The following is a 25,095-nucleotide window of genomic DNA, read 5'->3' on the forward strand; positions in this document are numbered from 1 at the left end:
CCCGCCTTTGTTTGCCTGTCGTTACGTCATATGACGCGTTCTCTGGAAAAGGGCGGTTTTTTGAAGCCTAGCTTAGAATAGGTACACTTTTTTCTTAATTTCTGCCCGTGGGTCTTGTAAAACATATGTATTCTTATGTATGTCTTTTTGAATTGACATTTTCATACAAGATTCTGTATAAATTAAGTTATAAAATTAAATTGAAAGATGGCCTTTAAATGCTGTCTAGGTAGAAGCTCACTGGGTTTTGGAACAAAGCTATTTTCTCTCTGTTTTTTTCCTTTGCTTTGAAATCCCAGCTCTAAACGCAATCATGTGCTAGATGCAGGAAAACGGCAGTTTTTACCCTTAACACACAGTTAGTTTTCCATTCATCTAATGAAGATAAAAGGCAATTAGGTTGGTGTTCATTAACTCCTATTTTCGAATTAAATTAGCCTTTTGTGAGGTAATGGGGTTTGTTTATGTGTGCTAGTGCATGTGTGGTTGTCATTTGCATTTTTGCATTTTAGTGTTTGTTTGGCCAGGCTAATGAATGAGAAATTGCAGAAGTGAGACAGAGAAAGCTGTGTAAAATCTCCCCCAGCCATGAGATGCCCTGAGGAAATCACACACGTTCTGCTTAAACAGTGATATTAGAGTTGTATTTCTCATATGCCAGCTGTATCACCGCTCTTTTAGAAAAACACTCATGAATGCACTGTTGCCAATGACAGTTTCCCACACCGCTTCTCTGTGAGTGCACATTTGCCATAGTTTTCATTTATTCTATACACACAGATGCATGTCTATCCGACTGTAACCCGCAGCATGTGTAAAGCTGTTGGATTACCATACCTTCCTTTTTTTATTTATTAGGTAATTACTGGTTTAAACCCTCAGGATTATGTTGCCATTCTTGTTTAATGTTTAAATCACCGTTTTGCCCACTCTCTCAATGAATGGTCACCATTAAAGCAAGCGCACACAAGATGAAAGATCATTACCCTTTGTACACTCAAGACCCATACTCTCTTTGGTGCGCACATAACAATAACAAAGTGTGCAAAAAAAAAATAGATGCCTTGATGAAATATAATTTCCATTAAATATTCGGATTATTTACAGGCAAGTTTCTTTGTGATTGGTACCTGGTGATTGGTTGACCTTCGCTGTGGTTTGAATTCTAAAGAGGTAATTAGCCGCCTCACGTGTGATTTCAGAACCACACAGCTGGAATCACTCACTCTGTGCTTCTCTCATCCATTTCTACCTCATCCCATCTTCTCAGGATTATCACACCTTTAATGGCTTAAATCCGCTTTTGTTCAGGGGAAGATGAGAGGATAGAGAACGAGGCAGAGGGGGGAAGATGAGAACAGGCGTTCTCGCCTCTAATCCTCTGAATCCTGCAGCCACTGGCGCTGTAACAAGGGAGGAACAATAGTGAGAGGAGGGAGAGAGATGGAGGAATAGCATTAGAGGAAGAGAGGGACACGTGTAGCCTATCCATCAAAGGAGTGCTAGATTGTCCAGACAGGAGATGAAAACATGATTTATCAGGGCAGTGTGCAATTAGGCCTCTTCCTACAGTGTGCTGGCATTTGCATGCGTTCAAGCGTGTTTGTGCCCACGTTTATAGTGATTGAGAGCCATTGTTTAGTGATGAATATGTATTGAAATATTGCTGACATTTGGCAAGATTTTGCTTAGGTAGTTACATTTTCAGTCAATCGAATTGATTGATTGTCTGTTCACAGTCTGATAGTTTCATAGAATTATTATTATTATTTTTTTCTCCTGTTAATGTTCTTCACAGTTAATATAACCCAGCTTTTATTCCTCAAAAGAGCTGGACATCTTTTAGAAGCACTTTTATTCCTGATGTGCGCCTTTCACACTGAAATCTTCATACACACAGCGATGCATACCAGGACAAAAGCATCCCAACCCAGAGTCTCATCTTTAAAAGATAATTACCCATCTTTGAGCAGTCGGAGGAAAAGATGAGGAGCGTAAAAAATAGATCAGGAAGACGGCGGCATCTCTGATCACTCCTTTCGCAAACCTTCACGTCAAAATGATCAAATGCACATATTCAGCACCACCGTTTTCAAGTGCAAATTCCACTTTACATGTTGACAGTTTGGATGAGTTTCACCCCTCTTGTCTTTCTCTCTCTATTTCCCGCCACCTTTCTCTTTTACTTTTATTAGCGGCAAATGTAGTGCCTCTAATCCTCTTAATTCTTGTGAAAGAAACCACACTGGAGGAAAAACAATTGACATCTGTTTTTGTGGGTGTAATAGTTCTTTTAAAGATGCAAGGAGAGATTAGTAAACAACAACAACAAAACAGCTGTTGTAAACTGGCTTTGAACAGAACAAAGCTCAAGCTGTGGGGCGTTCAACACCAAACTGATTTAAAGATGTCAAGACAAGCAACACAATTAAAGCCCTGTTTCTTTTGGTAACACACACATGTTTATAGATACTTTATTTTAGGTCATGTGGATCTGTTGTCTTTTATCTCAGTAAGTGAATTTTAACACATCAAATCGCAAGCACACCTCCTGTTGTTGTTTTTTTTTGTCCACCGCCTGTCTGAATATCAGATCTGATCTAAATGCCAACATGCTTTATAAAACGGATAGTTCCATCGCTGGCTTCTGATTGGTCACTATGGTTCCAACCATGCAAAAATACTCAATGGTAAAACAAATAATAATAATAAATTCTTCTAACAAAAAGTAAAATTATTATTATTAATAATGATGATAATATTTAGGATCTATTTTAATTTACTTTGTGCTGTATTTTTTTATATAGTCAAAATTGAAGGGCTTAAATGCAATGCCATGACTATATTCACAATATTCCACACCATTTTGTGCAAGTATAACTAACCCATCATTTGTGCATGACAAGCTCTGATACAGGCTCAGGAAAGTGTGTTTGTGCTTTTAAGAAAGCATTCCATGGAGCAGCAGATGTGTTTATGCAGATGTTGCTCAGCCAGGTGTGTGTGGGGCTGAGGGGAACCGACAGACTGGATTGATGGATGCTGCTTGGTTTTCGGCCTGGTGCTTTCACTGGCTACACACTGTGAGTAAGCCGGCATGTGTTTAGATCATTTTTTTGACCCTTACATCTCTCTCTCTCTTTTTCCACTCCATTGCGTTGTGTGGAGCAGCATGTAGCAGCTTTTCATGGAGCAGCTGATTAGCTCTGCATATCTGCAGAGAGGGATCTGGCCTTTACATGCTGCTCTCTTCATAGCCTCTCAGACTGTGACAGCAGAGTCGGGGTGCCTAAAAGGTCACACACAGGAGCGGGATCTTCACCTAAGTGCCTTAGAAAATTGCTTACCAGATGAGTTGCGGGTCTCCTGAAAAAGCGTAATGTAATTTGTCAGGCTGTCAGAGATGGTTAGGGCGTAGCGGCCTGCGAGATCTCTGTATTTGCGGGACGATGATAACAGGACACAAGTTTGAGCTCTGTTGTGTTGTCTGAGTTAGTTTTAAAGTCACAGTGAAACTTACTTTTGTAATGTAAGGTAAAAGGGATATTCAATTATAAACACTCCCGTTCAAACATTTGGATGCAGTTTGATTGTAATTGTTTTATTTATTTACTTATTTAGTTTTTCATAGTTTTGATTTGTTCACTAAGGTTGCATTTATTTGATCAAAAATAGAGATAAAAACTAATATTGTGAAATATTGCAATTATACAACACACACACGTGTGTATATATATATATATATATATATATATATATATATATATATATATATATATTCATTTTTTTCTGAAATGGCAGAGCTCCTTTGTTTCAGTATTGTGTAATGAACTAAATGTATTATATTAATATGTATTCACATCAGCTAAAATTAAAGTGGCTGAGCAAATTTATTACATTTCAACGAAGATTTCAAAAACTGAAAGCACAAAATTATATATCATGCACGAAAAGACCATGAATGTGTATTAAGAAAATAAATAGGGTCGACTGTGACTTCTTGTTGATTTTAAAGGAGGGGGAAACTATAGCATTATGACCCACACCAACATCTGCCAGCGAACACATCAGTGCATTTGCATTGTATGCGTGCTTTTGAGTAGAGGATAGAGAGAGAAATGTGAAATGTAGAGTGATAACAGATGGCTCGGATGACAGGCCCCTCTATCTCTCGTTTTCTCTCTCTCTGATGAAATTGTAGTTGATTTATGACAAATGTCAGTAAAAGCCTCTCCTGCTCTGTCGCTGTCAGTCAACTACCCAAGGTAAGAGCGTTCAGCCATCAATCACCTAGCGTTTCCGTGGAGATTCGTTATACCTCTGATGGCTCCTGCCCACTTCCCCGCCAGGAGCCCCAGTGGTCGGTACGGAGATGCTGAGACAAACAGGAAGTGACACGGATTCTCAGAGGCAATGGGCTGTTGACAGTAGCTAAGAGAATGGGAGGGAGTGGGCGGACCGTCTGGGAATTAGGTGGAATTGTTTTTTGTTTGATAAGTGTGTGGCGCAAGGTGAGCATTTGTATGTACATTAGAAACAGAGCGCGAGAGAGAGCGTGAAAGCGTTTCGTCCCTCTGTAGGGACTCGGCCAAGCAGGTGTTTTGTGGATCAGTAATGTCATTGTGATATATTTGGCTAAACGCGGTGACAGGTCCTCAGGGAGAAACCCGGTTTGTTCCTGCCAGCTACATCAACAGCCCTGTCAGTTACACCGTCTCACAGGTTACACTGTCATTCCTGCTCTGCTCAGATATTATTATACTGTCGGCGTGTTTCACATTCTTTCTGAAGCTTGGCAAACACCTGTTCTCTGGTCGAGGGTGAGGGTTCAGTGTCCACATTGACCTCATTGACACTGACATGATCAGAGGAGCCACAGGCTGAATGTCTGTCCCTCGTTGCCATGGCAAAGGGCAAATCACTGTCCTAGCCTTGTCAAAGGTCAGCTGTCACTGCCAGTGTTGTTACAGTGGGAAGCAGGATTTATCAGGATCCAAACACATGAACAGGTTTCTCTACCTGTCTCCGCTCTACAGATAGTGCAGAAGAGTCTTTTACTCGCAGTTATGTCTTGTCCTTTAATCAATACGATGATAGCATTGTTTTCTGATCATGAGAGAGAGGGTGTTATTGTGAAACAGCAATTGACCCCATTGACTTTTATTGTATGGGCAAAAAGAATGAGGGTAAATACATGATGACAGAATAAAAAAAAATTACGTGAACTATCCCTTTGATCATTTTTGTTTTTAGTTCATATGGTGTTAAAGAATGTGAAGACTATTCACGTTTTCAGTAAGGGTGCACAAAATATCTAAGGGTGTATTCACACCAGGAAAGTCCGATAGTTCACTTGCTTTGGTCCGGACCAAATACAATGTTGATTATTATTTATTTTTTTTGGTACGATTCGCTTTCACACTGCTCTTTTTGCAAGTGAATCAAAATGTGTAAACAAAACCACATGTGGGCTAAGGTCGTCCATTCATTGGACAGGAATTCTCGAGCAGGGAAAAGCAAGAAGTGCAAAAACAGGCTCAGTATGGAGATATTTCGTAATGCAATATTTGTTCTTTTACTGATTTGGTGTTATTCTCTCCAAACGTAATATGAAGAATCTAATGAGCATCATATGATACAATGTCGTCTATACGATGTTGTAATAGGATTTTTAAACTACCGTTACATTATATGATCACGCTCCTATTCATGCAAATGCTTTTAAACCATTTAAGCGTGATAAGACAAGAGAACGCTCTGTCTGTGAATGTCCTGATGCACCCACGACACGTAGAAATACGCGCAACAGTATCGTGTGCACAGACAGCGCGCCGGACTGTGCGGGAGACCGCTTATATCCCCTCTTCTTCATCCGTTCGCTAAACTTGCTGAACACATCAGTATTTTTATGCGTTATTTCCAGCAATTGGGTCGGTTCATGTTCACACTGTAAACGAACCGTACCAGAGTTCGTTTGGAACCGTAGCCGAGTGCGATTGCTGTATTCACACCTGCCCAAAACATCCGCACCAAGGGGGGAAATGAACTTGAGTTTGATTCAATCGAACCAAACAAGTCAGGTGTGAATACACCCTAAAATATTGTCTGATATTAGAGATTTAAAAAAAAATTTTTTTTAATAATATTATTTGATTTGATTTGTATTGGTGATTATTTAAAGCTGAACTCGGCAACTCTAGCGAACTCTAGTCACTTCTTCGCTGATTTTCCCTTTTGTTGTCGCATGTTTTCCCCACGAGCTCCCCCTATAGCTGTGGGGGTGCTTATATATAACAACACTGTCGTAAGAAACTCACTTGCGGCGGCCTCCTCCCCCTCTCTACCGCTGCTCATGTGCGTTTGTTTTGATCGGAGCAAGCCAACTGTATCGTGTGGAGCTATGTCTACCGAGGTGGGTAATCATTATACATGTGCGTGTGTTTATGTTGAATTGCCGTAAAGCAATTCGTGTTTCGCGCTCGTTCTCGTTCTTGTTCTCGCTTCTCACGAGACTTCCAATTTCTATCTTGCCGGGACGGTAGTCCCAAAGTTGCAAGGTTGGTTTTCCGCCTGGGAACGCTGGGGGGAGCGGGGAAAGTCACCAATATCACTAGAACAGGTTGTTTAACCATCCAAATGATTTCTAGACAGTTTTATTAAGTTAAAAAAGTTACCAAGTTCTCCTTTAATTGTCCATGCTCATGTCCCGTATTTTTACAATTAGATTAACATTGCCGCTTACTTAAAGTTAGACTTTAAAAACACTAATAATTTAATAACACTGTTAAATGTAATCTTTAATAAATTTCACAATTAATATCCATTGAATATATATCTAATGAGCATTGAAACAATGTCTAAATTCACTTGTAGGATGGAAAACGGTTGATTGTTTAATTTTTTTTTACCTAGACATCATAGAATTTTAATATGAGCCATTTATCGATTGTCTGCCATAATAAGAAAGTAACTATTGATATCAGTGTCAATTTTAAGACAAGTGAGTCCGTAGTTTCCAGACTGCACTGTTTACACGCTACCGTTCAAAAGTTTGTGGTCTGTACGATTTTTTTTAAAATAAAAGTTATATTTTTATTAAGCAAGGCTGCATTAAATTGATCAAAAGTGACAGTAAAGACATTTATAATTTTACAAAAGATTTCTATTTCAAATATATATGTATATAATTTCTGTTCATCAGAGACCTAAAAATAAAGTTTCACGGTTCTACAAAAATTTTAAGCAGAACAGCCATTTTCAACATTGATGATAAGAAAAATAAAATTCTTGAGCAGCAAATCAGCATCTATTAGAATGATTTCTAAAGGATCATGACACTGAAGACTAGAATAGCTTTGCCATTACAGTTATAAATTACATTTTAAAATATATTCAAATAGAAAACGGTTATTTTTAATTGTGATATTTCACAATATTGCTGATTTTACTGTAGTTTTATCGAATAAATGCAGCATAAAAGACTTCTTTCAAAAACATTATAAAATAGTTTTATAGTGTACATTCTCAGTTCTCAGTGTTCAAAATCTCTGTCATGTTCTCTATTCACAACATACTTAATTTTACACAACAAGTCAAGTCAAGTCATCTTCATTTATATAGCGCTTTTAACAATGTAGATTGTCTCAAAGCAGCTTCACAGAGATAAATGTATAATATAACGTAAGATTGTTTTGGCTTTATAGCGGTTCTTTAATAAAGTTATTTTCCAGCTAAAGTTAGTTTTGATTGATTCGCTTCCGTCGCAACGATCATTTGTTTTTAAATTAGGGCCGCCAAGACGACACCATTCTCTCTACACAGACTTTAAACGCGAACCTGTGAGAAACGCTGATGGCGTTCAGATGCACATTAAGAACGAGTTCTATAGTTATGTGCGTTTGAATATATGTGTGCAGGTTTGGAATTCCCTACAAACCAAACCTAAACAAATTACTGGTGTTTCCTTATAGTTTTGATTCAGAATTTTATTTTATTTTATCAATTCGGGGTAGATACGCAAATTGAGTTTTCCCGACGACGCGTTATCTGTAGAGTGGGAAAGGGATCCTCCATAGGGAGAGACTAGTTGGCCCTTCAGCACTGCATTGACATCGGGTCCAGGCGAAGGTCCTTCATCAGATCTGGAAACGGCCTGGATCCGGCAGGCTGCGGGAAAACCTTGGGATAAACAAAGACACTAAAATTAGCGTAGATGCCATTCTTCTCATGATGTAACAAGTACATCAGGATTTATGGGAAGTGTTCCCGGTTCCAGCTGACCTAATCTATGCAGCCTAATATTGAATTATAGAAGTCTATAATGTATTATGTGAACGCTATGTCAAAGAGATGTGTCTTTAATCTAGATTTGAACTGACAGAGTGTGTCTGCTTCCCGGACAATGGTAGGAAGGCTGTTCCAAAGTTTTGGTGCTAAATAGGAAAAGGATCTACCGCCAGCAGTTGATTTAGATATTCTAGGTATTATCAACTGGCCGGAATTTTGAGATCGCAATAGACGTGAAGGAGTATAATGCGTTAAGAGCTCGCTCAAGTACCGCGGAGCTAAACCATTTAGTGCTTTGTAAGTAATCAGCAATATTTTAAAATTGATGCGATGTTTAATAGGGAGCCAGTGCAGTTTTGACAGAACCGGGCTAATATGGTCATACTTCCTGGTTCTGGTAAGAACTCGAGCTGCTGCGTTTTGGACCAGCTGTAGTTTGTTTATTAAGCGTGCAGGGCAACCACCCAGTAGAGCATTACAATAATCTAGCCTTGAGGTCATGAACGCATGGACTAATTGTTCCGCATTTGTCAATGAGAGCATATGACGTAATTTAGATATATTTTTAAGATGGAAAAATGCGGTTTTACAGATACTAGACACGTGACTTTCAAATGAAAGATTGGTATCAAAGAGCACACCCAGGTTCCTAACCGACGACGAAGACTTAACAGAGCAGCCATCAAGTGTTAGACAGTATTCTAGGTTATTACGTGAGGAAGTTTTTTGTCCAATAATTAGAATCTCTGTTTTTTCAGAATTTAGAAGTAGGAAATTACGAGTCATCCAGTTTTTTATATCAGCTATGCATTCTGTTAATTTAGTGAATTGGTAAGTTTCGTTAGGTTTTGAAGAAATATAGAGCTGAGTATCGTCGGCATAACAGTGGAAGCTAATTCCATGTTTCCTAATAATATCTCCTAATGGCAGCATGTACAGAGTGAACAGCAGCGGTCCTAGTACTGAGCCCTGTGGTACGCCATACTGAACTTGTGATTGATAAGACATCTCTTCATTTACTGCTACAAACTGATAACGGTCAGATAAGTATGATTTAAACCATGCTAGTGCAATTCCACTAATGCCAACATAGTTTTCTAGTCTATTTAAAAGAATGTCGTGGTCAATGGTGTCAAACGCAGCACTAAGATCGAGTAACACTAATAGAGAGACACAACCACGATCGGATGATAAGAGCAAATCATTTGTTACTCTAACGAGAGCAGTCTCAGTACTATGGTATGGTCTAAATCCGGACTGAAAATCCTCGCAGATATCATTTCTTTCTAGAAAGGAACATAGTTGTGAAGATACTGCCTTTTCTAGTATCTTTGACAGAAAGGGTAGATTCGAGATCGGCCTGTAATTGACTAATTCTGAAGGATCAAGTTGCATTTTTTTAACAAGCGGTTTAATCATAGCCAGCTTAAAGTTTTTTGGTACGTATCCTAGAGACAAAGAGGAATTAATGATATTAAGAAGAGGATCTATGACCTCTGGAAGCATCTCTTTCAGTAGCTTAGTCGGTATAGGGTCTAACATACATGTTGTAGATTTAGATGATTTAACGAGTTTAGTAAATTCTTCCTCTCCTATAGCAATGAATGAATCAAATTTTTCCTCAGGGAGACTACAATGCACTGCCTGATGCGATACTGTAGTAGACGGTTGCATAGTTATAATTTTATCCCTGATATTATCAATCTTATAAGTGAAGAAGTTCATAAAGTCATTACTGCTGTGCTGCTTGGAACCTTCTGTGTTTGAAGCTTTCTTTTTCGTTAGTTTAGCCACTGTTTCAAATAAATACCTAGGATTATGTTTATTTTCTTCTAATAGGTTTGAAAAATAAGCAGATCTAGCAGCTTTTAAAGCCTCTCTGTAAGCAATCGAGCTCTCTTTCCATGAAATGCGAAATACCTCTAATTTTGTTTTCTTCCAGTTGCGCTCCATTTTTCTGGCTGCTCTCTTAAGGGCCCGAGTGTGCTCGTTGTACCACGGCGTTGGATTATTTTCTTTAATCTTCTTTAAGCGCAAAGGAGCAACTGTGTCTAAAGTGCTGGAAAAGAGAGAGTTAAAAGTTTCTGTTGCAATATCAAGTTTTTCTAAGCTATCCGGGATGCTAAAATGATGAAACTGATCAGGAAGATTATTAATAAAGCAATCTTTAGTAGCAGAAGTGATGGGTCTAACATATTTGTAACACGGAGTCGGCTTTGCAGCCTTGGCTAAATGTAATTTACACGAGACTAGATAATGATCTGAGATGTCATCGCTCTGCTGCAGAATTTCAACGGCATCAACATCTATTCCATGTGATATTATTAGATCTAGAGTATGATTACGACGATGAGTAGGTCCTGACACGTGTTGTCTAACTCCAATTGAGTTTACAATGTCTTTAAATGCCAATCCCAATGCATCTTTTTCATTATCGATGTGTATATTAAAATCACCAACAATTAGTACTTTATCTGCAGCCAATACTAACTCTGATAGAAAGTCCGCAAATTCTTTGATAAAGTCTGTATGGTGCCCTGGTGGCCTGTATACAGTAGCCAGCACAAATCTCAAACGTGATTTATCATTTTTACTATATATTTTTACATTAAGCACTAACACTTCAAAAGAATTATATTCGAAACTTGATTTCTTAGTGGTTTTGAAAATATTACTATAAATTACAGCAACACCACCCCCTTTGCGTTTCAGACGGGGTTCATGTTTATAACAGTAATCTTGCGGGGTGGACTCATTTAAAGTAATGTAATCGTTTGGTTTTAGCCAGGTTTCTGTCAAACACAGCACATCTAGGTTATTATCTGAAATCATATCATTAACAATGAGTGCTTTTGAAGTAAGCGATCGAATATTCAGCAACCCAAGCTTTATCATTTGCTCATCTGTATTATAGCTGTTTTTTATTTGTTGAACATCAATTAAATTTTTAACCTTAGATAGGTTTAAACATTTTTTGGATTTCCAAAATCGGGGAACAGACACAGTCTCTATATGATGATAGCTAGGTGAAAGAGGCTCTATGTGATGGGATTTATCTGACCTGGGTGACGCGAGGCCGCTAGCAGACGGTTGGTTTAGCCAGTCTGTCTGCTTCCTGACCTGGTGCCCAATTTGTCATGTTTGAGCTCTAAGACTATGAGCCATATTACTAGATAGAAGAGCAGCACCATCCCAGGAGGGATGAATACCATCTCTTTTCAACAGGTCAGGTTTGCCCCAAAAACTTTTCCAATTGTCTATGAATTCTATATTATTACACGGACACCACTCAGACAGCCAGCGATTCAGTGAACACAATCTACTAACTATCTCATCACTCCTGCGAACAGGAAGGGGGCCAGAGCAAATTACAGTGCCTGACATCGTACTTGCAAGTTCACACACCTCTTTAATATTAATTTTGGTGATCTCCGACTGGCGGAGTCGAACATCATTAGTGCCGACATGAATAATGATCTTAGAGAATTTACGATTAGCATTAGCCAGCACTTTTAAATTTGCTTTGATGTCAGGCGCTCTGGCTCCCGGCAAACATGTGACTATGTTCGCTGGTGTCTCTATTTTCACGTTCCGTGTGATCGAATCACCAATTACTAGGGCACAATCAACAGAATTCTCAGTGGGTGTTTCACTGAGCGGGGCAAATCGATTTGTTGTGGTAATCGGAACGGAAGAGTGGTTTTTTGATCCGCGACTAGAGCGATCCCTCACTGTCACCCATTTGCCCGGCTGCTCAGGCACTACTTCAGCTGGAACCGAATCATGTAAAGAGTTCACTATGCTAGGCGCATCCAAAATAGTATCTAAAGCTCTAGCACTCTTACTATCCTCAATTAAAGTTTGGATGCGTGTCTCTAATTCTGAAATCTTCTCTGTCAGCCTAACTGTCTCCTTACATTTATCACATATAAATCCTACATTGCCAACAGAGAAGTCTATGCTAAACATGTGACATGAAGTGCAGGTGACAATAACAGGACAAGACATTACTCACCGTGTTTGTTGACTGATTATTACTTACCTGAGCTTTTATGAACTCAAAGGCGCGAGCGCGCGAGAGAAAAAATAAATAAATAAAACAGCTGAGCGCACGGGTGGCGCGTTAACAGGCTAGCAGTAGCGAATTAGCGTGTTGTGTTAGTAGTAACGGATGCTAGCGATGTCAATCTGAGATGTTGGGTAAGCTGTATTTAGTATAAACAACTACAAATTGTAGTAAATGATGGTTCAAAACAAAGAAATACGAGGCTAAGACGGAGCTTACAGCACCGAGGCAAACACACTCACAGCAGGCAGCGAGGCAGACAGGAGCAATCGATCAGCGATCCAAACAAGGTTAGATTAGACAACAGATTAGATATTCAGTATGGCGGTGGCATCTCTGTATCTATATGTGTGCACTTTTGTATTTTTGTTATTGCAGTTACAGTTGAGTGATATCGTGAGTGAACAATTACAATTCCTAATTGTGAAAGTTTGTATATTCCATCGGCCTGAAAGAAGACAAAGGTTCCTTAGCTGCTAATTTGCGATCAGGGCACCAAAGCAAAACGAGTGACCCAGACTGGAGATGGCAGTGAACTCTCATTAGAACCTAATCAAAGGCAGATTAATTGGCTGCCCTTGTTGTGTTTCCCGAAGTAAAAGCCTCAGTGAAGAATGAACTGCATCCCATAACATAGTGTTAACAATTGCCTCAGACCACGACTACCACACCAGCTCCTTCATTTTTCCATTCAATTTTAAACCACTTTTGATCTGCCTTGCATTGTGTTTCTTAATAGTTTTCAGTTTGATATTCTGCGGTGTGTGTTTGTGTGACAGAGGCCCCATTGTGGTTAGTTAATGAGGGGCTTACCGTGTTTAGTGATTGGAGCATGTAGTGGGGTCAGGCCCTCTTGCTTAAGACTCTGTGTGCAACGAGGGAACTCAAATCACTCCCTTGACTCTCAGCACACATTTCTTAATTGTAAGGGCTAATTCAGTTCTACTAAAAACCTCCCACAGGAACCGTTCTCTCAACGCACACAAATACTTGCATGAAACCAAGTTATTAATGCAACATTGTATGAATGGAAACCAGCCACTTATTTTGTGCAAAGAGCAAAACCTGTATTGTGTAGATCATTATTGTCCAGACCTGTGTGCTTTCACTTTCTTCTATTGATCCATCTATTCATACCCATCTACTCAGACATTCATTCATCCATCCACCTGTAAAAATCCATTTGTGATGATCTGAAACCTTCCTACCTTTTATCCTTCCTACCTTTTTTTCCATTTTTCATATAATCGCATTGGGATAGAGAGTGCTGTAAAGGCCTGAATACTCCTCTCTTTGTCTGAGATATGCCTCCATGAAAAAGCAAATATCCACACCCACCATCTCACTTTCTCCTCTGAGACAAAAACAGTCTAATCTTCTCTTTTCTCGTGTTAGACTTCAGCATGAGGCCTGTAACCCCTCTCCAACGGTCCCTCTCTCCCAATTAACTACAGGAGAAAGGAAGTTTTCTGGCTATACAGCTGCTGAATCTACTTGTATATTTCATATTTTTACCATATCATATTTGATATTTTGTGAATTTGCAGTCTGAATTGAATGCAGTGAGTTAAATGAAAGACTAAATGAAACAATTGCTTTGTATTTGATAGCTGCATGCAAGAGCATTCAGTACAGTGTGACCACTTCCGTCTAATTCATAGACAAATGACTCTTATGAATCAGTTCTTTTGAATCTGTCAAATGGACTCTCAGATCCCGGTTTGAATCATTCTAAAAGGTGATTAATATATATATAATTAATATATGACACTATATGACAAGTCCTGGGAAGTGATATGGTCATTTTATTTGATCATGTAATCACATCTCTTCGCAAATCTTGGATTAAACCACTCTGGACCACTATGGATTCGTTTTACAACACCTTTACGATTCAGAGGAGGGACAGAAACCTCTCAGGATTCATTAAAAATAGATTAATTTGTGTTGGGTTTGGACCAACATTAGGCTGAGTAAATTATGACAGAATTTTCCTTTTAAAGAATCACGAATCATCATCTCATTGATTTGTGTCTGGCTCAAAATGAATTGTGAACTGTTTCCGTGTTGTGTACTTACAGTAAACCTCTATGGACTACATTATGAGACTTCTCATTTTAATGAGCTCAAATGGGGGTTATCTGACTTATTTGTTATTCATGTCATATTTGTGTCTTTGTTCTCTGTATACTGCATCTAGTCACAATGAACTTCATGAAGTCAGGAATGTGAGACAAGACCCTCCTCACTGTTTATAGGATTTCCACATCTCCAGCTTGTGTGTATGTGTGTGCATGCCCTGCTCTACTGACCACTGCAGACTTGATTGCATTTGCAGTATGTTTTTCCCCTTTCCTATGTTGGTGTTACTTATAAGTACATCAACATGACGGTAGTGTGTATGTGTGCGCGCATGTGTCGGTGCTAGTATGTTTGCCTTCCTCTGTTGTACATGGTTCTGTTTTGTGCACACCTGACACTCTCTGTGTGCTGATTGTGTGTGTGTGGAGGGGTTAGTTGTGTGTTCATAACCCTCTCTTTGTCACAAGTGTGTAAGTGTTGTGCAGTCTCATGGGAAGTGATTATAAAACACAGAGTCAGTATACTTCTGCTCAATGTCATCAAGCCAGGCTAAATTAGCTTATCCCCCCCCCCCCCCCCCCCCCTCTCTCTCTCTCTCTCTCTCTCTCTCTCTCTCTCTCAGAGAACATAGTCATGTATAAATGTAAGTTTATTTTATGGATGCACAGAATATACTCTTTACATTTTGGGTTGGTAAGATTTTTTTTTATTAATGTTTTTACTCACCAAGGCTGAATTTATTTGATCAAGAATATAGTAAAAACAGCAATACTGTGAAATATTATCATTTAAAGGAACTGTTATAAACTGTTTTACTAAAATATAACAAAGCTATTTTGATGTCAAAACCAGCAGTCATAACTCCAGTCTTCAGTGTTACATGATCATTCAGAAATCATTCTAATTTGCCGAGAAGAAGTCAAAAGAGCTGCATTTTTTATTTGAATATTATTTTATAGCATTATAAATGTCTTTACTGCAACTTTTGATCAATTGAATGCATCCTTACTGGATAACTGTATTGATTTATTACGGTAACATTTGTACATGATCTTACATTACGCGTATACTGAACAATCTTGTAACTTTGTATGGCAGTACATCTCATGTTACCACCTCCTTATTATGAATCACTTCGTACTTATTTGGATAGAAGCTTGTGCTAAATGGATAAATGTAAATGTAATCACTAACCATCCAAGTTTAAATCCAAAGTATCTTGACTCAAGTTCACTTCACCTTTCACAGATAGTTTGAAGATTAGACTTGGCTTGGATAAGCATAATGTACCTTTATAAAAGGTATTAAGGCCTTCCATTAAAATGTTTAAAACTGTAAGGGGGAAGAGGAGAGAGAGCAATGGAAAGAGGATTGGACTCAGTGTGACTCACGCTGGCAATGCTAATGTGCTCGGCACTAATTGAAAGCAGTTATGCAGTAATCAGAAACCTGCCGAGCGACAGCTATGTTCATTAGAAACACACTGCTCCCTTACACAGAGAGCGAGAGAGAGGGCACAGAGGGGAAAAAAAGAGGGTCAAGATATGGCCCAAAGATGTTAAACACTTAAAAAATGTTGATAGTGTGCGCATTTACACGTTTCAGAGAGATCTAGAAGACGTTGATCGCTGGTTTTCAGTGTCTTCATCTCACATGGCCACTCTCTATCACGTGACTCTCATGTGCACATCTGTGATCTTAAGCCATTAACTCAGCCACAGCTTCAACTCTAGCCTCATGTAAATGCATTCAAATGAATTCTGCACGTACATCGTGTTCCTCTGTCTTTTAAAGCACTGTGCTTTGTCTCACCAAATGCTCCGCAGACTCGCAATGAGAAGCTGAACGCTTGCTTGACCCAGATGATTTGAATATCAAAGAGCTTTTGATCAGTGCAATCACTTACTACTTTGTCAAGAAATATTCCCTTTGTATAAATTTGGCTGTGTTGAAGTTGAAGGTTTTCAGCAGCCATAGACACCCAGTGGAACCTGAGCTTAAGATATATATTTAAGGGGGCAATTTGTTGTAGCCGGGGGGAGGATGCAGGCCCTGAGTAAAGAAGTTAACCTCATATTGCTACAGGGAGACGGTTCAGTGTGATGTAATTAATGCAAGTTGCTTTAGGGTTAAACGTATCCGCTAGATAACACGCAGGCCTAACTACTAGCACTTTATCTTGGATTTTGTAGTTCATCAACTGCTCTTCATTATACTTTAGCTATCACAAGGATGACACCAAATACGTTCTTTTTTTAATGATTTTTAAAAGAATGTTATTAATCTATTAACCAGTACAGTGTTTAAATAATCAAAATGCAACCAAAATGTAACATATATTTTTTGATTATTTTAAAATTTAAAATTTAGGTTTTAAAAGCAGCAAAAAAACAAACATTTTAATGGACATTTTGAATAATACAGCATTTGTTTATTGCACCCTAATAAAAAATTATAATAATCATTTTCTTTCAAAAACACACAAAGAAGTGTCTTTGTGTTTCCCAACTAGGGGGCAATAGTTACCTTTATTAAATGCATGTACCATAATCATTTCAACAGTTTTAAGATTATTTTCTAAATGTTGTTTGATCTGTAGTTCCAATTTTAGCTCACTGTGAGACACAGCACATACTTACTCTGAGTTGTGAATTTCTAGTCCAGGCTCATTAGAAAAACATGAGCTTGTGGGTATTCATTTTACATTTAAAAAGTGTGTTAATGGAGAAATCTTAATGACACAATGGCAAAAATCGACCATTATTTTATAAAAGTGAAACATATTAAAATAAAAGTGGGAAAAATAAAAATAATTTAAAAACATAATAATTTAACAACAATAAAATAGAATAAAAGTAAATTAAAGTTGAAAAACAAATAAACTTTTTTTTTTTTTTTTTTTTGTACAAAATACAATTAATCAGGGTAATTAAAAAAAAAAAAAAAAAAAAAAAAAGCAAAATAAAATTCACATCAGAAAAAGAATTGGGGCAAGTTATTCCAGCAGTATAAACTGAAAATTTCAGAACACTTTCGATTCCACTCTAAGTCCTCAACCCGGCAAAACCAGGTCAGAATCTCTGGGTTTTCTGCACAAAACAGACTGAAGGTTTTATGGATGCGGCACACCGGAGGAGGAGGAGAAACAGAAAAGCAAAAGAAAGAAATAAATGAGGATGAGACCACCATCTCATCACAGTGCAGTAAAAAGAATAGCAGGTGGTCTCCTCTGAGGGATAGACCGAGGGCTATACAACAAATGCATGTTGGGTGTAGATTCCCCAGGGTGGCTTGGCCGTGTTTTTCCCTGAACCGTGAGAGAGACAGACCTGTGCAGTTGCCATGAGCGATCTCGTCAAGGCAACCATTCAGCAGTGCAGGCATGCAAAGAACAGACAGTGTGGTCGCCATTACATTACAGTACCATAATGAAAGCAGCCAGCCATATTTCTACTCGGCCACGATCCCACAGGATCTACAGCAAAGGATTGTGGGTACACTGTGAACACTCGTAAAAAAAACCCTGAAAATAAATCAGTAACACTTTACAAAAAGGTTTCGTCTTTAGTTTCATGATCTAAGAATGAACAATACTTCTACAACCTTTATTAATAATCTTAGGTAATGTTAATTTCAACATATACTCATACATTATAACATTAGCTAATGCTGTGAACTAACAATGAACAAGTGTGTTTTTTAACTAACATCAACAAAGATAAATACTGTAACAAATGTATTGCTCATTGTTAATTGACAAGTTTAATGCTTTACAACACATTTTATTGCAGTAAGACTTTTAGAAAGGATTCCATTGCAGTGGTGTGGGTCAATTATAAGAAGAACCTGTATGACACAAACCTTCACGCTGGTGATGACGGACAGATCGAAGTGTCCTTGCTGCAGCCTAAAAGAAGGAAAAATGGCAGAATATTCTGTCAGAATATTCCAGGGTTTTTAATGGGTTTGCGCTGTCGTTCTGACAAGGTGTCTTCCCTCCCGGTGACATTCGTGTTGTGCCACGTCTTTTCCTGGTGTTCTCGCGGTGACGAGGAAGACATTCCCATTGCTCGCCCTGCCAGGTTCAGCGTCACCTCTCATGTTACACCTGTCAGTCACATCACACCGCTTGTGTTCATTTGCCCTCCGTGTAGTCCAGGGTAGAGTCTGTATCTTGTAATGACTTATGCGAACAGCTGAAATGTGGATAATTTGGTGAAACGTTTGTAGGTTCGTATTTATATTTGACTGATTAAGTCGGCATTAAAATTTGCATAATACATGTACAGCTTACATCTAAACTTTGTTAAGAGGCTCATTCAGCAGAATAAAAGATGAATCTCCATTTGAAAGCAACTCCTAAACTCTTCAAAATGATCTGGACTTTCACCCAGTGTAATTACAGCCTAATGGGATTTTAATTCAGGACTGGGAAACTGCATTCATCAGCACTGCCCAGACAATTTCTCCACTAAACAGCCACAAATAGCGTTATGACTGAGAAAGAAAGCATAGGAAACAAACAGCAGAAATGTGTCATGCTTTCTCTTTTCACTTACAGCCTCTCTCAATGAGACAGATCTCTAGGTTTTAAAACAGCCCATATACTGTTCAGTAGAGTCCAAAAGTCTCGGATCACATTAAACATTACATTTTAAGCTCTTTTTAATGTGTTTTTAAGAAATAAAAAAATGTTTAGGATAATAAAATATGTATTTTTAAGAAAACTATGATGTACTTCATAATAATTGAAGTATATTTGAGGTTTCTAGGTTATTATTCATATAAGCAAACTTGAGAAGATCTTATGAACGTCTTTAACGAACGAAATGGAAACAAGCCAAATGTTGAGACACTCTGAATTTCATTTTTAATTGGAAAATAAATAATCCTATAAATATAATTCATGAAGTTACGCTACCGTATAAAAGTTAGGGTGAGTAAGATTTCTTATTTTTTGTGAAATTATTATTTTTGAATAATATGTATTCAACAAGTATGCAATCAATGTTACATTTATGTTGTTGCAAAAAAATGTTTCCAAATAAATGCTGTTCTATTGAACAAACTCACATTTCCACAAAGAATTGAACAAAGAACACTATAATATTGATAATAGGAAATGTTTCTTAAGCATCACCTTATAATCAGTTGAATTCAATCATTTTAGGAATTAAGGAAATTCAACTTTGGCATTACATGAATAAATTACATTTAAATTGTATGGTAAATTGTAATATTTCACATTATTACTATGTTTTTATAATCAAATAAATACAGTCTTTGGTGAACATAAAATACTTTCTTTTTTTTCAAAAGCATAAAAATATAGTTATATGGACTAGTTATATTTTCTTAGTTATCTTTTCCTGCCTCTTTCTCCTTTACTCCTCTTTTGACATTGTCTTAGACTAAATATGATCAATCTGGCACTGTGTAAGGCAGTTTGGCCTGGTGCCGTTGTGTGCGTGTGTTTTATTTGATTGAGTTTAAAGGAAACGCTGTGAGTTCATCTGCTGTGGAGTGACTGGATATAAGGTCAAGTGTTCTGAGACTTGCTTCTCCTCAGAAGTGACCTCATCAGACAGTCATCAGTCTCAAACGCTTGATTTAATTATTAATAAGAGGATGCACTCAACAGTTACTGTAAACGGTTATACATCTGAACCCAGTGTTCACTTTTTTTTAAGTTAAACACTCACGTTTGTTTTGTTTAGATGAACTTAAAGGAATAGTTCACCCAAACGAGAAACATTTTTCATTCACTCGTTCTCATGTAGTTCCAAACCAATTACTTTGTGTTCTGCAAAACACTAAAGATGATTTTGAAGGTCAATGGGGTTCAAAACAACCTTCAATTGTGAAAAGAAAAAAACACTAAAACACAAAACGTACATCTTGCTCTGCAGTACATCTTGCTCTCTTTCTCTTAATCTTGTGTCCTAGCTTTCCTTCCCTCTGAAGAGAGCGTTCATAGTAAGTTTCAGTAATGGTTTGAAAGGCTCTACATGTCTTTATTGGATTGATTGCTCATTTGCTAAAAAGAGATAGATTTTTCCTTCCAGAGATGAGCTCTTTGATGTCAGATTTCAAAATGTCTCACATCTCATTTTAACATGGGAAAGACATTCTTATTGACAAGATTGTTGCATTTTTGCCAGTAATTTATTCTAGCGAAATGCTTCGATCTCTCCTTGAGGTCTGAAATATGTCTTCTTATATCTTTTCTTTATAGACACTCATCTGTTTCATATATATATATATATATATATCATTTTTTTTTTTACCATTTTTTTTACAGGATCTGTTTAATGCCAATGAGATGCTTAAGCTTGGGGGGGGGGGGGTTTATCGCTCTTCCATGTGGAATTTTATCTCAGAGTGACCAGCAAGATGTCTCGTGTTTTGTTTCACTCGACTGTGATTCTAATATAAGCACACTAGCCAAAAGTAATAAAAACTACTATTAGCTGCAGGGGTTTAATTTTCAGCTTCTGTTCCAAATAGCCATTGTGAGGCATCCCTCCTCCTGTCCTTCTTTACTGGTCTTCTGCCGTGTTCCCCATCACTTCAGACAAACATGCAGAAATTCTCTAGAAATAATGACTGTTATATTTTCATTATACTAAATCCAAATGAATCAAAGGATTTTTAACCAAAATAAATTATTGAAATATCTCGAAGATGTTTATTTTCTGTTAAGTAGACGGCGTATAAGCGAAACATTTTTAATAATAATAATTTTGATTTATTTGTATTGCACTTTTCACAACAGACACATTGCTCCAAAGCATAAAGGATAAGGATAAAGGATAACTGTGGTTAAGGGGAACTGTTTATTTGTTCGAAAAATACAAAACAAATGAACAGTATGGTTTGAACAAATCCATGAACAATTTATGAAGACTTCAAAAAATGAACACAATCTTGAAGATCTATCTTTGTGAGGACATTTATTGACACAATGCAATCTCTAGCTCATTGTTCTAACTTTACCCATCACTACTAAGTGCCGAACCCTTACCCTACACCTACCCTTAACCAAATCCTGACCCTCAAACAAGCCTTTAAAGGGGTCTCAGAAATTGACCGGTCAAAATGTCCTCATTCTGATGGTCTGAAAGCTGTGTGGCACATCCTGTATGTGAGGTTATCTGAGGGAGAGGTGCAAAGCAGTTAAGTGCACTGCGAACGGCATAACCAGGAATAATGCAAGATCGATACATCACTTCTTCTGAAAGAGGGAAATTTACCCAACTGTCATGCACATCACCATATACTCTAAGGAGTTTTACTAAAATAAACGTGGTGAGAAAATATCTTGAGGCTCTGCCGTTATTGAGTTTTATTAGTCCCAGTTATGATTTATGGTTGTTCATGGGTATAAAGTGAGCAAGACACAAGTTAAAATATCACGATTATGGTTAAATAAGATAAGACACATCTAATATAACCAAATTACATTTATTTCCATATAAATATCACAACATACATTTATCGTTCAGTCTATCACTTTCAAATATTTATATGAAATTAATAATACATTTATATTATACAAATACACATCGATGTGTGTAAAATGTATATTTATGTAATGACGTTGAAGGATGTTCCAAATGAACTCATTTTGTCTAGTGAACTTCAACACATATCCCGTGCTCAGGAAGAAGTGAACTTTATACGGACCCTCAATCGGAGTGCAGCTTGTGTACATTTATGGAGTAAAAAGAGTTTCTTTTTGGCGTATACTTTTACTGTTACACATCAAATCTCAACATGCTTTGTTTGTGTTGCTACGTTTGCATCACTAAGCCTAAATTAAAATGCCTGGCTTTGGTCTGCGCTCTGGAAGTGTTCTGTTAATAAGGCACTTTAATTGCTGAAACTAAAACTGAATATATAAAAAGTAAACAGAAATGTGTTCACAAAATGAAAACTAAACTAAAACTAGTAAAAAACTAAATTATTAATAAAGCTAATAAAAAAGAAACTAAAACATTTAGCACATTTGAAACCGATATTAAAAATAAAAACAAATTTTAAAATGCACAACTAAAATAACCTTAATGCACTGACGCGAGTCACAAAATGGTCTTTAGATGTCGGAGCGGGGGTCTAGTGGCTCGAGCAGGAGACACAATTTTTATTATGGTCTGTTATGGCCCTGTATATTTTCTGTCCCCTCTGTGCTGTTATATTGATCAAAAGTTGCAAAAGCTCTAAGAAATTAGATGCTTTTAGTGCACAATGTTTTTTTCTTCTAGTCAATTTTAATCATAGGCCAAGTATTCAGTACTCATGGGGAGTCAGAGATGTGAGAACGGATATAAATCGGCTCTTCAACTTTGACAGTGTACAAACTATCTTCATCTCTCCCTTGCTCTGTCTCTTTTAAGTTTTTGCATTGGTATGTTGTGTGTCCCCTTTTCTGGTTACTGGTGTGCGTTTCCTTCTCGTTTTCAGTTCTGACAGCTAAAGTCCCCGTTATACTCATGGCGAAGTTCTTTTTCGATCTTCTCTTTGGGATAAAAAGAAGTTAGCGGTGTACTGTTAGCGAACATCCAGACGCCACCCACACTGCTGAGAGTGGCGTTTAAATGAATATGCTAATATGTGCTTCCTTTCAGTAACAAAATAAACACGAAACAAAAATGACAGGGATGAGAAAACAGTAGTTAAAATAAGCATCTGATTGTAGCAATGTGGATGTTTGCACTTCACGTCACATTTATATACCACTTTACAATAGATTGTTTAAAAGCAAGCAGCTTTACAGTACCAAACACGGAAAAAAACAATGTCAGTGTCTCTTTCAATTAGAATTACGCCAGCATGTTCTACTATTAAGCAGCTCTCCTGTGTGTGTGTGTGACATTTAGATGTGGCTCTATTATTTATTTATTTATTCTATATGATTTAAATATTTTAGTTTGGAAGCATTGTAAAAACCTAGTTCCTTGGTCATACAAGATTGTTTACTGTCAGACTGATACAGATGTGCATTTTAAAATTGCATAGAATCAATTGGAACTGGTGATTTCAATATGCACTTGCCATTTTTCTTTGCAATATGCATCAGGCAACTTGTTTTACACTGTGACTTGAGCAGGCTCCCACCGACAGGCCAGCGACAGCTAATAGAGAGCGAAGAATAAGCGTATTCTATCACATTACTGTAAGCCCTCACTCTTTCTGTCTCTCTCTCTCTCTCTCTCTCTCTCTGACTCTCTCCATTTCTCTCTCTCTCTGACTCTCTCCATCTCTCTGTGCTGTGGATGACAGAGGCAGTCCTAACAGCAGAGGGTTCACACACAGTGGTGACAGACAGAAACCCAAATCTCAGGCTAAACCTCATGGGGAGGGTTGTCACGGCTCGTTATTGCGCTCATGCTCCAAACTGAAGCCGCGTAGTGTTTACGAGTTCACCACAGTCAGGGGAGATGGAAAGAAGAAAGCTTATAGAAATGCTTAACCCCAACTCTTATTCCATTTATGTTATAACTCTTTGAAACCTGTTGTTGCTGTATGCTAGCATTTAAAAAAAATATATATATTTTTTTATCTTATTTTTATTTTTTTAAGTGACTGATGTTTTTGTAATACTTTCCTGATAGAGCAGGTTTACGGATTTTGTAAAGCAAAACATTTTTTTCTAATTTTTGCACATGCTTTCCAAAACAGAAATTGCTGTGCATTTCATACCTCGGTGGGCTCAGGAGTACTTTTGTCAAATCTCTGTACATTCAGACACTTGTGCAAAACGATGTCAGCCCACCACCTGGACCTCTGACTCATTTTCCTTCTCAGCTCTTTTCCATCTCCCCTCTTGACCATTTTCCTTGTCCTTTGAGTATATCTTTGTTTGCTATCTCTAATGCCACTTGACCACTGACAGGATGCCGATGCTGACACACTTTTCCCCCGAAGGAACAATTCTCCAACTCTGTTCCTGAGTTTGAATTTGAATTGAGGGTATAGAATTGCTGAAAAATTGGTGGGCGATTCCCCCCTTGGGTGATTATTATGGGGGGTGGGGGTTAAGTTTGGGGGCGATGCTTTTTAGACAATTGTTCTTAAAAAATACATTTATCTCACCTAAACTTTTGCTCACTCATTGTATCTGTTTATACAATGGGATAATTTTGTTGCTCAAGAGTTTACACAACACACAAAAAAAAAAAAAAAAAAATTGTTGAAAAAAGTAGAACAAACAAAGCAATACAATAAAGATACGAATGGAAAAAGAGTAGGTGTAACACTACTATTCAGGAACAGAAATACAACAGAAACTGAATGAAGTATTCAAATTTAAAATAACACTGGGTAGTCTTTTATTCCTGTATAAATTTAATACATAGGCTATTAATCCAGATTTTTTTACAATTAAAGCTTTCTTTTGTTGTTTTATAAACATTCATGACAGACACATATTAGACTGCTGTCACTTTAAGAGCTAGTGCACGGATCCATCATACTGTTACACTTTCGTTTATTTATAAGACATAACCGACTGTTTACACGAGGATACTCGCCAAGACTGGAATTTTGGCATAATTTTGTGTTTTTAAATGTTAAAGCGCTATAATTCGAGAAAAAAACCCCTCTGTTTTGTCACTCGCGAGCTGTTTGTGAAATTGTCTCGCAGAAAGTTTTAAAATGAC

The 25,095-nt window shown here is 37.6% G+C and overlaps 1 protein-coding gene across 6 annotated transcripts in view; it reads left to right on the forward strand.

Annotated features, from left to right (window-relative positions):
* diaph3 (diaphanous-related formin 3) overlaps window positions 1-25,095 on the forward strand; it is a 320,772-nt gene that overhangs the window by 278,454 nt on the left and 17,223 nt on the right. The gene's annotated exons all lie outside the window — the stretch shown is intronic.

The sequence above is a fragment of the Rutilus rutilus genome (genome assembly GCF_951802725.1).
Source record: "Rutilus rutilus genome assembly, chromosome: 22".
Lineage (NCBI taxonomy): Eukaryota > Metazoa > Chordata > Actinopteri > Cypriniformes > Leuciscidae > Rutilus > Rutilus rutilus.